Source organism: Lygodium microphyllum, chromosome 26, assembly GCF_053477565.2.
Source record: "Lygodium microphyllum isolate KBCC chromosome 26, Lygodium_microphyllum_v1.1.10, whole genome shotgun sequence".
NCBI lineage: Eukaryota > Viridiplantae > Streptophyta > Polypodiopsida > Schizaeales > Lygodiaceae > Lygodium > Lygodium microphyllum.
The window spans coordinates 125,440,474-125,457,250 of NC_141160.1; positions in this window are offsets into that span (position 1 = coordinate 125,440,474).

Here is a 16,777-nt window from a genome sequence, read left to right on the forward strand (position 1 = left end):
TTATTAATTCTTGGATAGTTGAGTAATCTACATTTAGATGATGAATGCACTTCTCTCCTTTTCATTTAAGGCTTATACTACTAGGGAGGAAGTAGGCCTTTAAAGATCCATTTAGACCAACTTTTCAGCCATGTCCATTAGGAAAAAAATGAACTCACAAATAGGCCTTTTAGCCCCCCCTCTCTCCTCCTTAAAAGAAGGAAAAGAGGAGAGAAGAATAGTAAAATAATCATCATGTCTCTCCAATTTTGCAATCTCATTTTTCCTTTTTTTATATTATCTACAAAGATATACTTAGATTCCTTCTCTCTCCTCATTCAAGAATTCTTTTTCAACTAAATTTTATATTCAAAAAGGAGTTAGTTACGGGAGTGTGGTGCTTCGTTCTCAATGCAAAATGATTAGTAGATACAAGATAATTGATTTTTTAATCGAGAAAAAGGAAAATAAAATTTTAGAAGTTCTTTTTACGATATTTTGGGGATTTTTTATATCCTAGCTTTTGGTCAAAAAACAAACCAACTAGTCAAATTTTGTTTTTTTTGGAGATGGTTTTGGAGGCAAAATAGAAATATCTAAAATACGAAAAGTCTTGGACATCCCTACCCTCTGAGCTGTTCCCCCCCATATCTATACTCTCTCATGGCTCTATTGTGACCTCTTCTCCGTGTTTATGCAACCTTCATTAACCAAGTGAATTACTTACACCCTGCTTTCCCTTGGCACCTTTGTGTGCCTCTCTGTGCATCTCCACTCTACCTCTTGTGACAACCAAGTAGGCTCCCCATTTCTATTAATAGTAAAATGAATACATGAAAAAAGGAGCTGTATATTGAGGTAGAGATTAAATATGCCCCATTATTCAAAAGAGCCCAACGTACCAGTGTCAACCCTCAGGTTTTGCAGAGTTACATGCAAATAGGATTGAAACATGTGGATTTGTGAAAATATCATATTGTCTAAAGATAGTCTTATAAGGGTGCAATAAGGGGTATACTATAGTATAGATGACAAGTATAAAACTCAAACAAATGATAACCTATTTGGAATTGGTTCAAATTGTGATGTATTCTTCCAATATGAAAATACCAATGGAAAGATCACAAGATTATCAAAAGCAAGCTCTTCAAGAAGTATGAGGAAAAAAAGTAGCCAATGTGTGGTGGACGAGTTCAAAAGATGAGGAGAAAACTAATCAGTGCCTATGTGGAGTATAAGAGAGGGTTCAACTTGGATGGTATAAAAAATAAAAGGGATCAAGGATTTCTACATATTATTTGATGGACCTTGATATGGTAGATGTTGAAAGTATCATTGTCCTCACAAATCTCACATATAGTTGTAACAATAACAAATATGAATTTGAGGAAAATGATTGGAAGATCTTAAATGAATTTGTAAGGTACCATTGAGAATAGGTAAATGAACATTATTCTTTCTCTTCGTTAATATTTCTTACCATGTATAATTACTAAAATGAAAGTCTTGTCAAGCTCTTTTTTTCCATTTTTCTTGATGCTAATTTCTTGTGTTCTTGTGTTTACTTCAGGAACATGACTAGTGCATTATAGCAATGCATCCACAAATGTGAAACCAATGATAAACTCCAACTTTGACAATTTGAGATGATGAGCAGAAGACACTTATAAGCTAGCTAAAAATCTTATATATTAACATTTTTATATAAATGTATATACTTTATAAAAGAAAATGAAATATTTTTTGTATAGATGCAAGATAAAAAAGTATGATTTTAACTACATCATCATGCAAATAATGCTGGAGTTTTGTTGAGGCCATGAAAATGCAATATATTTTTTCCTTTCAATGTATCTACCCATTTCAAATAGAAATCAAGCTCATATTTATTGTGTCTTTGTTATAGCATAATATGATTTCAATCAAGTGGTAAATTTTGAGTCTTTGTCTCTTATTATCTCTAGAATTTGTATATATATATGCGTGTATATGTGTATTATATATACACTTGATATGCTTTATAGGAATGGATGAGAAAATAATTGAACATGAACTAGATACAAAAGATGTAATGATATAATCCACTATCATCAAATAGGACAATATCAAGATCAATATTGTAATGGAAGGGAGCCTTAAGACATTAGTATGATGGTCGAAATATGTATTCCTACATTTCTATCTTAATTTTTATGTTTAAGGACCCATAGAAGGCTTACTCTAATATAAGCTTCAACAACTACCTTATTAGGAAGCATGCGCCATAGCTTGTGCATCATAGTTTTATTTATAAAAATTCTAAATTATACAATTGAAATTCATATATCTTGAAGATATTTTATAAATTTTCATACTGACTAATTCTAATAAATGCATTTTATGAACCCTTAAAAGCTAGTTTATGATCAATTTTGTGATCAAACTAGTATTTGGTATATATTACATAAGGATATGTTAACTTTTTTTATTTGAAAATTATGGTAAGGAATTAATAAATTACAATAAAAAGTCACAAAAGGTCAAAAAAATATAGCAAAAAAGGTTACATATGGATATATAAAATATGCAATGAGTGCCCATAGGGACGGTTAGGTACAGCAAAATAGAGCATATAGAGACAAAAACACGGCTAGGTAGCACACAAAGGTAGAAGAGAAAGTAACTAGCATCAAGCTCCATGCCAAAGTGAAGTACCTAAAGGAAATACTAATGTAATTTGGGGCCCTAACATCTAAGCACATGATACACACACTACAAAAGAAAGGCCCTATAGACGCGCACTGTACATGCAAAATAGTGGACGTGTTTATCAACGTGTCTATTCGCGCTAGTATATAGAACATGTCTATATACCCGCACTTTTAAACACGCCTATAGATGTGAAAATAAACACACATATTTGTTATTTCTCATAAAGGCCCTAAATATGACCAAACATCTTAACAGCTAGTATTTTTTTGAATACATTACCAACTTTACTTCTTTCTAAGTATTACAAATATACGTCCAATCATTCAAAGCTAATTATATATGCTACAATGAATTATCAATCTCATCTTGAATGAGATCGGTCCTTGCTAGATTATCTACCTCTAGGTCTATGTTACCAATAGGCAATGAAACAAATAGGTCTATCCCACTGTCAGATGTATTGCTATGCTCAATTTCTTTATCATCATCTGCAACCATATTGTTATAATCTTCTACGCTTCCTTGAACATCCTCGCGGCGAGGATCATCTTGCATTGCATCATGACTATCATTGATCATGGCATAATCATGTGCATCATCATTGATTGTTGTATTGTCATCAACTATCTCTATGTTGGTAGCATTGCCATATATTGGTTTTGAACGATTAGATATGGGGATGAGGTGCCACCATCGGTTATTGTTTACTATTGGGTGATACACAACCTACATTTAAAAAACGAAAAGTAAGCAACTGAGATATTTATTGTATTTTGAGAATGTATCAAGAAGTAATATATATAAAAATAAATAGCTTCTAATATACCTGCTTGCATTATTGAGGTAGTACGAATGTGTCATTCTTGCCTTGGTGAAATTTTGTAGAGTCAATCACTACAAAACCACTTGGATGACGTCTAATTGTGCAATGCTCACCCGTTGTTACTACTTCTTTAAACCACTTCACATCTAGTACATATATAAAAAATCGCCTAAAGTCAAGCTTCAAAATATCTTGGATCAAGCCACAATAACCTTCCATGGTGCCATTGGTATCCTAGAAGTTTGCAAGGATACCACGATCGTGGGTATTTCTCTTATCATCTATACGTTGAGTTCGAAAATGTTTGCCTTCACACCAAATAGCATTGAACAATGTGCAATAGTAGTACATTGTTGAGATCATATTAATGATTTAGTTAAAGATAAATGTAACGTGTCCACTAACATCCTCTAGGACACGTCTTAGCAGTCCATCGGAAAGGTTGTCTAGAAGACTCCACCCGGCACTCCCATGGAATGTTGCGGGTTTTGTAATCTAGGCCTTTCCGCGTCTGCCCCGTAACGGAAGTGTCCTGGGCGCTTCCCACTTAGGATCGAATGGAATTGTTGGTCATTTGCTAACAGCGACTAGCGTCAGACCTGATCAAACTACTTTACGCAGATCGCCTGGTCTGAAGCGGATTCATGCTGCACTTGGTTCAAGGAGAATGGGAAACGAGAGGGATGCAAGGCTCGACCTCTCTGCCAAAAGGCATAGTCCCATTCCGTTCCCCCTAAAATAGCTTGAATCGGGTAATTGGTATTCCTAAGTCATCGTTCTCCTTTCTTGCTTTGGTGATGACGATCATCCCCTGTCCGTTGAAGTCCTTGAAGAAAGTTCCCGGCTAACCGGGACCACCCATCCGTAGGACAGACCTATGGTCTATCCTCCGCACTTTCCTCGGTTTGTTTTAGTTATGTAATTACCTACCACATTAGTTTGACACATGCAAACAGCTTCCTTGATTAACCCTGTTAAGCACTGGTTCCTTCACGTAATCTTATCACAGGACATAAAGAAAACAATGTCAAACAACTCCTTTATTATCATTATATCCTTTTATCTTTGAAATACAAGGAGTTCCCGCCCGTAGGCGTATTCCAGTAATCCTTCCTGTGATTACTATCCCAAGTTTCCGCCCGTAGACTAGTATGCGGGCCTCGAGATCCAATCCCGAGTCACGTTAGTCTCTTGTGCAGGGCCCGGAAGGCGAGGGATTTACAGCCAGAGCCCCCCCTGGCACCCAAGCGTCCTCCTGCTCCAAGCAGAACTCAACGGAGAGACCTCTCACGGCGGGTTCGGTCCACGTTCCCGGCGCGGTTCACAACCCCCTTGGTTAGGGTCAGGCAGGTAGTCGGGGGTAACTGAAGCAGCCTCTCAGGCACCAACCTGAAGCTTTAGATATATTTTCATCCTTTAGTTCATTGAGCAAACAATGCAAACAGTGCTTTTCTAACTGTTACAAACACAATCAAATTCAAATGGCCGGTTGGCTAGCAAACTGTCAAGGAGTAACTCCTTTTCCTCCGAATGCAACCCGCATTCGATCCAGAATCAATTGCAACTTGGCAAGATTCCTATCATTCTTAGGGTCAGGGTCATACCCTTCCAATACATTAGGTTTATTGTGGCAGGATCCAGCGACCATGTCGCTTTAGATTATTGTCGAACAACTGCTTCAAGGCAATTTACTTGACTTTCTTTTTCCTTGGCACCTTTTCCCAAGGAAAGTGAATAACAGGATGATTACTCATCCTTAATAATTTAACTTCCATCAATAACTTGTCATCCTCATTTCGAGAGATGACAATACTCTTTGCGAACAAATCCCGAGACTATACAATGTTGCGGCTTGTGCGCAAGTATTGCATCTATTCTATGGAATCCTTTTATCCATTTCCTAGTGTTCCGACTGCGGGTTTTAACCCCATCCGAGTAACAGGATTTTGGGGTATCCTTTAAGCTATTTCTAATTAGGTTTGGGTCATGATTCTAGAATGTGCAACTCTGTCGGAGTTCCACCGTGATCCTTAGGTTCATAGTTTTGTCTAAAACGAAGGCAAATTATCCTTCCGCTAAATCCTAGTTATCTCTTAGGATTCCTATGTTTCTATGATTCCTTGTGGTTCATATTGCTTAGTCAAATCAATTATGCCTGTTTGTGACAAGGATGACCCTTCTAGGGTGATAATCCAAATTTACGGAATCGGATTCGCGTAAACAAGCGATTGATTGCCGTTTTCTTGGTGAGGCAAAATTAATTACTAATATGTGCGCTAACTTTCCTAGTTAAGTCAAGCCTATTACTTTGTAGTTCATGCTCTCGAACTTAAGCATCGGCGAATCATTCAATCTTTCCTTGGTGTATGATAGTTTGGTTTCTAATTTTTCCTAGGGCCCACTAGGTCTTGCATCAGCAATTGTATCTACAACCTTGTAGTTTATCCTTTAGCGTCTCATGCAATTACACCTAGTTATGACCTTTTGATTGATCCTTTCCTCATGAAGACTACATAATTTCCTAACATTCTCCTAACCACTAAGTCGCTGATGATACTCAACGAAAACTGGTGATATGCAATTCCATCTTATAACTATGTTTTCAAGTCATACGCTCGTTTTTAGTGTCCTATTAGTTCTTTTCGAACGACATCTTACGGTGCTAGACTTTTCCTATGAAATCATAAGGTGCATATACGCTTAATTCATCATATCTAAGATGCAACTAATGCACATATACTTCGTTTCCTTGCTTAGATTCTTTACCTTAATAAAGTGCCAACTACTTGCACCTAACTTTCTAACCGTTCGTTCATTCATAATGTTCAAAAGATGCATCTCTTCCAATTTTTCCATATGCTTTTAATTTTAACGAAACCATGAATTTCCATTCCTAAGCGCGCCCAATTCATTTCATGCTTTTAATCTAAACGTAACTTGAAATTCCCTTCCTAAGCGCGCCTAACCATTTCTTATGCGGAATATAAAACGAAAGAACCTGGACTTGTGGTGACGGGGTGATGTCCACTTGCACGTTTCGCGACGAACCTCCCGCGGTTGCCTCCTGGGATCTTTTAGGAGCCATCGTAGTCGTAATTTCGACTTACGATCCCCTTTGTGTTCGTATGCGGATGGGTTCCTCTTCAAAATAGAGCTTGCGACAAAAGCTTCGGAATCTCCACAAATTCGAATCGGCGCGGTAATTGGACGGCTTGCGGCTTAACCCTTCTCGCGGAGATCACTCGATGGATCTTGTGATGGTCTTTAAGGCTCCGCGTCTCCACTTCTTTGGAAATCCCGGTCTTTAACGGATCTACGGGGAGATACCGAGGGAAAGGCCTTTTGGGCCAAGTGGTGAAAAAAAAAAAGAATGCCTTTGAAACGGGTGGAATAGGGTGGAAAATTCGGGAACGTGGGAAAGCCTTCTTGGGCCAAGGGATGGGAAAAATGCCCTTGAAATTGGTAGCAAGGGATGGGAAATTTGGGGTCGTGGGAAGGGGGTCTAGGGAGGCCCCCCTATGGAAGCTTCTATAGAAGCTTCCAAAGGAGCTTTTTGAGGCACGTGGGCAGAGGAGGAATCGTGGGCGACGTGGCGGCGGCCCGAAGGGCTGGCGGACCCCAGCGCAGAGAGGCGCCGGTGTGGAGACAGTCCAGCGACTGTGGCGGCCAGGGAGGCAACTGGCGGGCCAGCGGCAGCGAGGGGGTGTGGTAGCTGGTGGCAACGGCAGAGCGGACGGAGGCGGGGCTGGGCGGCAGCAACACGGCAGTGGGGTGGTAGCCCGTGGCGAGGCTGGCGGCAGCAGCACGGCCTCTCCTCTCTCCTCCCACACACGACTTCTCCCCTCCCTTCACGCAGGCAGAATTCCTCCTCCTCCTCTTCCTCGTAAACACACCCCTTGATGGGGGTGTTCTTATAGGCCGTGGGGGTGGGGAAGGGGTCTCCCCCCACATGGGGGAAGTTGCCCATGCAACCCCCACTTTCCCATCCCCTCACATACTCCCTTTCCTCCAGCCATGCATCGGCTGGGGGAAAGGGATAATATATAAAAAAATTTGCCTTAAATTGATTGAATTTCCCCTCCCAAGAGGGTGTTCCTGTGCGGTTAGCGGTTCTTATCCCCCGGTTCAGTTTACCACTCGCAGAGGCCCTATTTCTATCGTGCGGCTCACACATTACGCGGCCAATAATCCAAATGCGAGAGATACCCTTTGCACAGGGTTTACACAGTATACGGAAAGTTAATATTTACGGTACGGTACGCGGAAATATTACAATAAAAACATGTGAAATTATTATATCATATATAACTAAAGATAATTTAATTATAAGTATGTCTCATCTTTGATAAGCAACCTCGTGCATATTCCCACTCCTCTTGCGATATATCCATCGCCTCCTCTTTTTTCATCTTCCCCATTTTTTCATGAATCCAATCTATATCAATATGACGTGGAAGTGTACTTAAATGTTCTGAATATGGGACATTACGTCCATGTCTAGCACGAAATGCTTGCCTTTCACTTACTCTTCTTGCCCTTGCTTCTTTATATAGTGTCACCCATTTGCTCATTACTTCGCTGTTAAGCACACAAAATACATTTAACTTACGAAGTTCCTCTTTCATTAGCGCTTTGCTTCTTCCTTTTCCTTGAGGTATTATAGAGGTCATCCTCAAATCTTCATCATCTTTCCATAGTCGTGGTAAAGAGGGGTCCACTTTAGTAAGATACAAGGGAGGATTGCATTAACCAACCCTCAGCCATACTTCCCTCGGGCCGTGCATTTTGCCTCACATAATCTTTTAGGGTTTTCATAAAGCGCTCTAGAAAAAACATCCACCTTGCATGAACTACCCCACAAATTGCGATCTCATCAATCAGATGCACGAGTAAGTGTACTTGAGTAGTCAAAATGGAGCGAGGAAAAGTTTACTCCACCAAACAAACCACCTCAATGGACAATACTCGAGCCTCTTGCAACGTATTTGGATCGATTTTCTTCAAACTCACAAATCTACTAACATGCAATTGAGAACGGTGATTAGTTTTATCCATAAATTCAAGCGGGTTTACTATGTGATGTATGTAATATGTAAACTAAAGAATAAGTATAAAGTATACATACCTCGTGAGATCACCCATCTTGTAAATGATATCACGCACATCTTTCGAAACACAATGGGATATGCTAGTAGGAATGATGAACTGTTTGTAAATATTCATACATTCTTAATTAGTCTACACAGTTACTCCACTAATTAATATATTTATGGCTATGAAAATCCTAACCTGAATCATTTTGTGTCAATCGTGAGACTTTAAACTGGATAGTTGCTCCACACCTATTTTCTTTTTCTTTATGAAGGCTCCCTTGAGGCATCTCATATATCCTGTGGGAGTTCGAAAGCTACATATCTGTTGTTTCGCCATCTTTTCTTCGGTCTTCGACAACATCCAAAGTGCACGCAGTAACTCGATCTTTCCTCTGGGTCCGATGTGTGGCCAAGCTCGTCTCATACGTCCAATGCTACGTAAATCCTCCCCTACATTGACAAAATCACGAGCCCCGATTAAGGGATCCCATAATGTAGAGGCAACATTCTTAAATATATGCATGGGGTCCAACAGGTAATTGATCTTGAGTTTAGTCCAATATGGGAGATGAGAAAATATGAATAATCTAAGGTCCAAACAATATATTATTTCTTGTTCTCATAATGGAGTGTACTTTAAAGACAAACAAAAGAAGTAAACTAGTTACTGACTCATGCCGAGTGGAGGATGATCATTGGCGTGTATCCAAGTGTCCTTCCAATCTTGAATGGTCAGAGATTGTGGAGTTCTTCTATTAGTGGGGGGTGCATATTTAGGGTGGTCAATAGGAAGAAAACAATGATGATTGTCATAGATAACCTTCTTCAAGCGTGTCGGTCTAGAAGAAACCAGAGAGGGACCACAAATTGGACATGCATGATATCTTGATGTAGTTAAACCTATAAAAACAAGTGGGTTAATGATTACATATATTTGATTAAGGATAAGAATAAATAAAATAGAGTATGTAACTACTTGAACACTCTCCATAGCATGGAAAGTCATGCATGGTCCACAACAACATGCCCTTTAAAGTGAAATATCTAGAGGACAATGATGCACTCACATCTTGCACCTCAATACCTTTCCATAGCATTTCTAGCTCCTCGATCAAAGGCTCTAAGTAAACATCCATTTTTTTAACTTTGTGTTTTGGAGGAATCAGAAGGGACAACATTACATATCCTTTTTTTATTGCCATGGACAGAGGGATATTATAGTTCACCAATACCACTGGCCATACACTATATGAGGTGCTTTTGATGCCAAATGGATTTATTCTATCTAATCCTAGACCAAATCTCAAATTTTTGGGCTCTTCTTTGAAAGTAGGCCACAAATTGTCTACGTGTTGCCAAGCTAGTGTGTCTGAAGAAATTCTCCACTTTCCATCACTTGAATGGTGACTAGCATGCCATGACATGAGTCTCGCAATAGATTCACACTTAAACATAAGTTGAATACATGGAATAATAGGAAAATATCGCAAAACCTTACGAGGCATATCCATTGATTTCATCTCATGGTTGTATCTTGGTTCACCACAAATAGGACACTGTCATGCAGATACATGATCCCCACGAAACAAGATGCAATCATTGACACATGCATGGATTTTAAAGTAATGGAGACCTCCAAGAGATGTCAAGAAACTCCTTGCTTGCTCCCTTCTAGTTGGTAATTTATTTCCATTTGGAAGCATTTGTGACAATAACCTGCATATATTGTGCAAACAAAGTTAACAAACTGCGAATATTGTCTAGAAGCATTTATGAATTAATATCAAATGATACATACTTCAATAATGCATTCAAGCTAGCATTACTCCATCCATAAATGGTTTGTAAGTTCAGTATCTCGAGAGATGTACGTAGAATGGAGTAGGTGCAACCTTCGTACAATGGAGTTTTCGACACTATGTGTAGCGGGTCATCTATCTCTCTAGTGGCGCCCTCCCCCCGAACCTCATGGGAAAATAAATCGTGCACCATGTTGTCCAAAATATCTTCCTCCAAAACTTGATGGGGCATTTGAAGAGAGCTGCTATCGTCATTATCAGTCTCTACTCTTCTTCATGACTCTATCTCCTCGTGTCCATGCTTCATAGTCTCTCGACTCCCTGAAGGGACCATTTAAGGATGTGGTACCGCATCCTAATCAATTAAAAAAAGGAGGTTTTGTTTAATGGTAAAGATGAAACATAGACCAATAATATTTGTGCAAATAAAGCAATAAAAAATTATTGGTTCTTTTTCTTGGTCCCACTCTCCATACATGCTGAGGTGTGACATTGTGATTCAACGTGCTTGAAAAAAACAGCCTCGACAACGATCACACATACATTTGATTTTCCGTCGTAGCCAAGCGTCTCGATTGTGAAGACGAAATGTCTCATTCTCACTGGAGGATGTCCTGGTTGTTGACTCAGCATATCCCATACTAGTAGAAGATGATGACATAATTACACCTGAATCATAAGGATATATATGATTTCATTTGGTATATATGTCATTTGGTATATAAATGCATTGATACTTACAACATGGAGGCAAACATTTTGATATTGAAAGACTAGGAAAGTCATGTTGATCCAAAAACAACCAAAAGCTAGCATCTAATCAGTTTAATTGTAACTGCGCGTCTATCAGCGCGTGTAATATGTCATATCTGCGCATATATACGCGCAATTATACGCGCTTACAAACGCGCCATGCAAATATAATTTTAAAAAAAATGTGGCTTTCTTTTCAAACCAGTGATTTCCTGCATTTTTTTACGCGTTTTTTGCAGTTCGAGCTCGACATCACTTTTCATGTCTATCTATCACTTCATGAAGACAATGAGGGAAGGAAATAAGAGTAAAAAGAGGATAGGAGGACAGAAGAGCCAAAGAGTAAAGAACAAGAGCCAAAAAGCAAGGAAAGAAGAAGATTCAAGCAACTTACCAAGGGAAGGGAGAAGGAGAACAAGGAGCTTGCAACCTAATCGCCACCCATCGGAACAAGCAAAGAAGGTGAGTTCTTCTTCTCTCTCTCAATCTTGTTTGCTTTCTCTGTTTGTTTGTCTCTCTCTCTCTCTCTCTTTACATGCTATAGACTGTCATCTATGGAGGTTTTTTTACGCGTTTTTTATAACAGTTTGCAAAATATGGACAGACTCTGTGTGTCTGTCCAGCGCGTCTAGATAACAGTGTAGACGCAGGTATAGACGCAAGAATAGATGCGCTGATGCGCACAGAGACGCATATATTGTAATATTCCGATTTGCTAAAAGAATCCACGTGTGAATTGCCTCAAATGAAAAAGAAAAATTGGATAAATGAAAATTGTTTTATTCCCCCTTATCCCCCCAACCGACTGACGAGCTGGAGGGGGGGGGGAAATAGTAGGAGCAATTAAGCTCCTTGGTCGAGATTGGAACGAGGGGGGGAAACATGCGTGATGACACGCAGGGGAGGGAAGATCCCCCTCCCCTCCACTATTTAAATGAGGACGGTCGACACGCTGTGAGTGGCTGTCGGTCTGCTCTGAGGGAGAGAAGCCAAGAGACGCCGTATGATTGCTGAGCTTGGAGAGGCTACGAAGGGGTCAGGCGATAGAGGAGAAGGAAATAATTTTCATGGAGGGGCTGCCGTGGAACGACGCCATCTGTCTGCTGTGGCAAAGTGAGGAGGGGAGACGTTGAGCTGCTGTTGTTGAAGGAGGGCCGTGTGATTGCTGGAGGAGGAAGGAGTCGCTTAGCGCCGCCGAAACCGTCAATTGCCGCCAACAAACCCATCTGCCGCCTCCATCCTCTTTCCCCACGTGGCGTCTGAGACCACAGAAGCTTCCAAGAAGCTTCTAGGGGGAGGAGCTAAGCCCCCCTTCCTGTGGCTTTATTAAGTTCCCCCCCCCTGGTTTTAATCCCCCTAAGCCCTTTTTCCCCCCGGGTTTTAAAAACCTTTAAGCCCCATTTCACCCTCGTACTAAAAACCCCTTACCTTCACTTTGAAGTCACTCCCCCCTAAAAGCACAAAGACCTTAAGGGTCTTATTATTTTTTTCCCCCGTGTCCTATCACCCCTCTTATCCCTTAAGCCTACAACACCTCCGTGTTAGATCCTTCCCTAGCCCTTCCCTTATGGCGTATTGAAACCCCTTCCCTCCAAGCTAACCCAAGGTCTTTCGACCTCACTTGTAATCCTTGCGGTTACTATATTTCCTTGGAGTTCGCTTCCACACCTTGTGTCTTTTCCACACCTTTTTATTCCCGTTTGTGCGAGCTTACAAAGTCCATTAAGCCTTCCCCATGGCTTCAATTGGTCTTAGTTGAAAAAGATTCTAAAACACCCTTTCGAATTCCCGAATTCAAGGGGGGAGCCTTCCAAAAACTACTTTGACGAATGGTGCAAGGGAGCGACGGTAATTCTAAGGAGAAGTTGTAAAGCTTCTTCTACGTCTGAAGGACTACAATTGCGATGCCTCCTAAGAAAGTCCAAGGCGTAGCCGTGGGAGGGTCATCTCCCGGTATCCATGTGGATATCTCACCCCAAAACCAAATTTTTCTTCTTGGCTTTAATTCGGTTTTAAGTCGATCATGCAAAGAGAAATTGTTAAGGATAGGATATATTCGTTTGAGTATTTGTAACGAAGGAGTTTAGCTTATGAATGATAATGTATAGAACTTAGTTTTCTTCAAATTGCATCAAGCATTATAAATTACGAGCAAGATTATCCATTTACTATAGTAGTATATTTTAGTTAAATCCTAAGGTGTAGAAATTATATCTTGCACCATTAGTTTTATTCCTTTCGCAACGAATCATTGTAAATGGTTAAATTCATGAAAGGTTTCTTTCGATGCTCAAATTACTAGGAAGTTGTCTTTGCTAATTGCACATCTTAGCAAGGTAAATGTTATTATTTGGCATGAGTTCATCTGTAAGGGAAACAGAAGTTAAAATTAAACTATATTGACTGGAAAGTAAATTGTCACAAGGATAGCAAAACCGTGACAAGACGATTAATATTACATTCCAAAAGATAACTAAACCAATCTAAACATAGAAATATTCATACCCTAAGAACTTGACTACTTTCCTTACTGTAGGGACAATAAATTCGTAAAGATAAGGAACTAGGGTTTGTCCCTAAGGTTCTTAAAAAAAGAAAAAAAACCCTAGGCCTGACATACGTCAGTTTAAAGGATCTAAACAGATTTCTCCATCGCAGGACTTGCACAACAAGTACGAAATCATTTAGTCTTGTGATTGATTCACAAGGAGAAAGGGTAAAAACCCTCATCAAGGATGGCAGATCCCCACGCAAGTTATCTTGTAAAAAGACGTATTTTTGGATGTCCTTCTAAATAAGGAAAGTTGTAAACCGGAAACTAGCATATCTAAGGAACTTTAGGGTTAACCAAGTTGGGTTAATAAGGTACGCCCTACATCGGAATGTAAAGGATATTGCCAATTTTCAAGACACCTTGGGAACGAGTGCTGATACACTCAAAAGGAAAGAACACTTCCTTAGCAGTTTGCCAAGCAACACGGTTGATTAATGGAAATGTTTGTGCTTGCTAGAGATTTTAGGGCTTTGTTTGAATTATGAATTACAAATTAAATGAGTACCTATACTTCAGGTTAAAGGCCTGAAAGAAAAGGCAGTTCAGTTACCCCCGACTACCTGCCTAACCCTAACCAAGGGGGTTGTTGACCGCGCCGAGAATGTGGACCGAACCCCCCGCGAGAGGTCTTTCCGTTGAGCTCTACTTGGAGCAGGAGGACGCTTGGGTGCCAGGGGGGCCCTAGCCGTAAATCCCTCGCCTTCCGGGTCCTGTGCAAGAGGCTAACGTGACTTGGGATTGGATCTCGAGGCCCACATACTAGTTTACGGGCGGAAGCTTGGAATAGTGATCCCTGGGGATTACTGGATAGCCTTCGGGCGGATTATGGACAAGCCTACGGGCGGAACTCCTTGTATTTCAAAGATAAAATGATAAAATGTTAAAAGAACTTGCTTGATATTGTTTTTCTATGTCACGTGATAAGATTACGTGAAGGAACCAGTGCTTAACAGGGTTAATTAAAGAAGCTAGTTATTATATGTCAAATTAATGTGTTAGATAATTACATAACTAAAACAAATCGAGGAAAGTGCGGAGGATGGGCCATGGGCCCGCGTCCTATGGTTGGGTGGTCCCAGTTAGCCGGGAACTTTTCTCAAAAATCTCGAAGAACAGCGGGATGATCATCATCATCAAAATGAATAAGGAGAACGATGACCTAGAGTTACGTCTTACCCCATTTACGCTATTTTAGGGGAACGGAATAGGACTATGCCTTATGGCAGAGAGGTTGAGCTTTGTATCCCTCTCGTTTCCCATTCTCCTTGAACCAAGTGCAGCGTGAATCCGCTTCGGACCTGGCGTTTTTGCGTAAAGTAGTTCGCTCGGGTCTGATGCTAATTGCTGTTAGCTAATGACCAATCAGGAAAACCCTAATTCCGATCGATCCTAAGTGGGAACGACCAGGATACTTCCGCTACGTGGCAGACGCGGAAAGACCTAGATCGCAAAACCCGTAACATTCCATGGGAGTATCGTGCGGAGTTTTCTAGATATCCTTTCCGATGGACTACTAAGATGTGTCCTGGATGATACTAGGGGACACATTACAATTGGTATCAGAGCCGACCAACAACGGAATTGTTTTTATAAAATCTCAATTAAATGAAGTAAAGAAATTGTTGCTGTCCAAACATTTTCTCATCTTCAATGCTGTCTTGCAGAATTATGAAGCATGGAACAAATTTTTGGTATGTCGGGTCATGTTTATGACTGCAATGCATTCTCTACTTTATAGACAAAGAATTGGGATGATGAACATCCTGGAGCAGATTTATAATCCATCACCTTTATACATAGAACAAAGATGGATGGGGTCTTCAGGAATGTAGTATATAGCTGCCCACTGGTTTGCTTATCTACAGACCAACCTAAAGAGGATCAAGTGGTTGGAAGACTTGAAAGTCGTGAAGCTGTTCATTTTTGTGGAAGCTCACGTAAATTCGACTTTACATATTCAAGGTCAGAGGGTTGAAATGAACTCATATGTATATGAGGAAGTAACCCGTGTAATCCCAGCCGACATGATTAAAGTGTTGGGCCGCCATGAGAAGTATGGATTCCAACGGAAAGGGTATCCTGAACTTCCAATGAACTATCGATTCCTAAAGATCCATGACCCAAACCCCTACTATTACACAGTTCATGTAGACAAATGCAATACAACGTTGTTCTCCCCAAACTGAATGTAATGATTGGATTATCATCATACGAAACGTTGTGTAAGACTATGCCCATGTAAATACAAATAAAGACTTCTTTTTATCAATATCTGGCTGTGCATAAGAGTTGTTAAAAAGTTAAGTAGCTACATTGTTTACGAGATAGCTGAACTAAAAATGAAAGATAAGCTAACGTCGATTATCATATAATAACATTAAGAAAACTTTTATCCAGGCACAACCCCAGGTACAGGTTCCAAATTCGCCTCCTACATCAAGTATTGTTGTGACCCATGAGAAGAAGTTTCTCCTCAAGCAGATAAAGCCACCCGAGTTTAACGGGAGAGGCAGATTCATCCAGGCTGATGCTGAAATTTGGATTGAATCCATGGAGGATTACTTTGAAGCAGCTGGTACTGCACCTACCAATCAGGCCATGCTCGCCAAGTTAAAACTCACCGGCGAAGCCAGACTTTGGTGGAAGTAATGGTGCAGGGATCAAGGAATTTCAGAGGGGTCCGTTACCTAGGAGAAGTTGAAGAAAGCCGTGCAGGGAAGATATTTACCACCTGCATATCGTACTCAGAAAATGAATGAGTTCTAGGAGCTAAAACAGCTAGGACTCACTCTTGACGCATACTACTCTAAATTCGTTTCACTTTTAATGTATGCACCACAGATGGACATGACACAGCAGGTGTCCAAATTTTGTGCGGGCTTAAATCCACCCGTAAATACCCGTCTCGAATCTATGCGTCCATCAGATCTACAGGATGCACTTATTCGAGCGGCGTCTATAATTCAGGAGGTGCAAGCTAGACCAAGGGGTAACAAAACTTGGTCCTATAGTGACCCGAACAGAGGAGCATTCAGACCTCAAATGAAGAGGGTTCAGGGTCACAATCAGGGACAAAGGAAGAAAG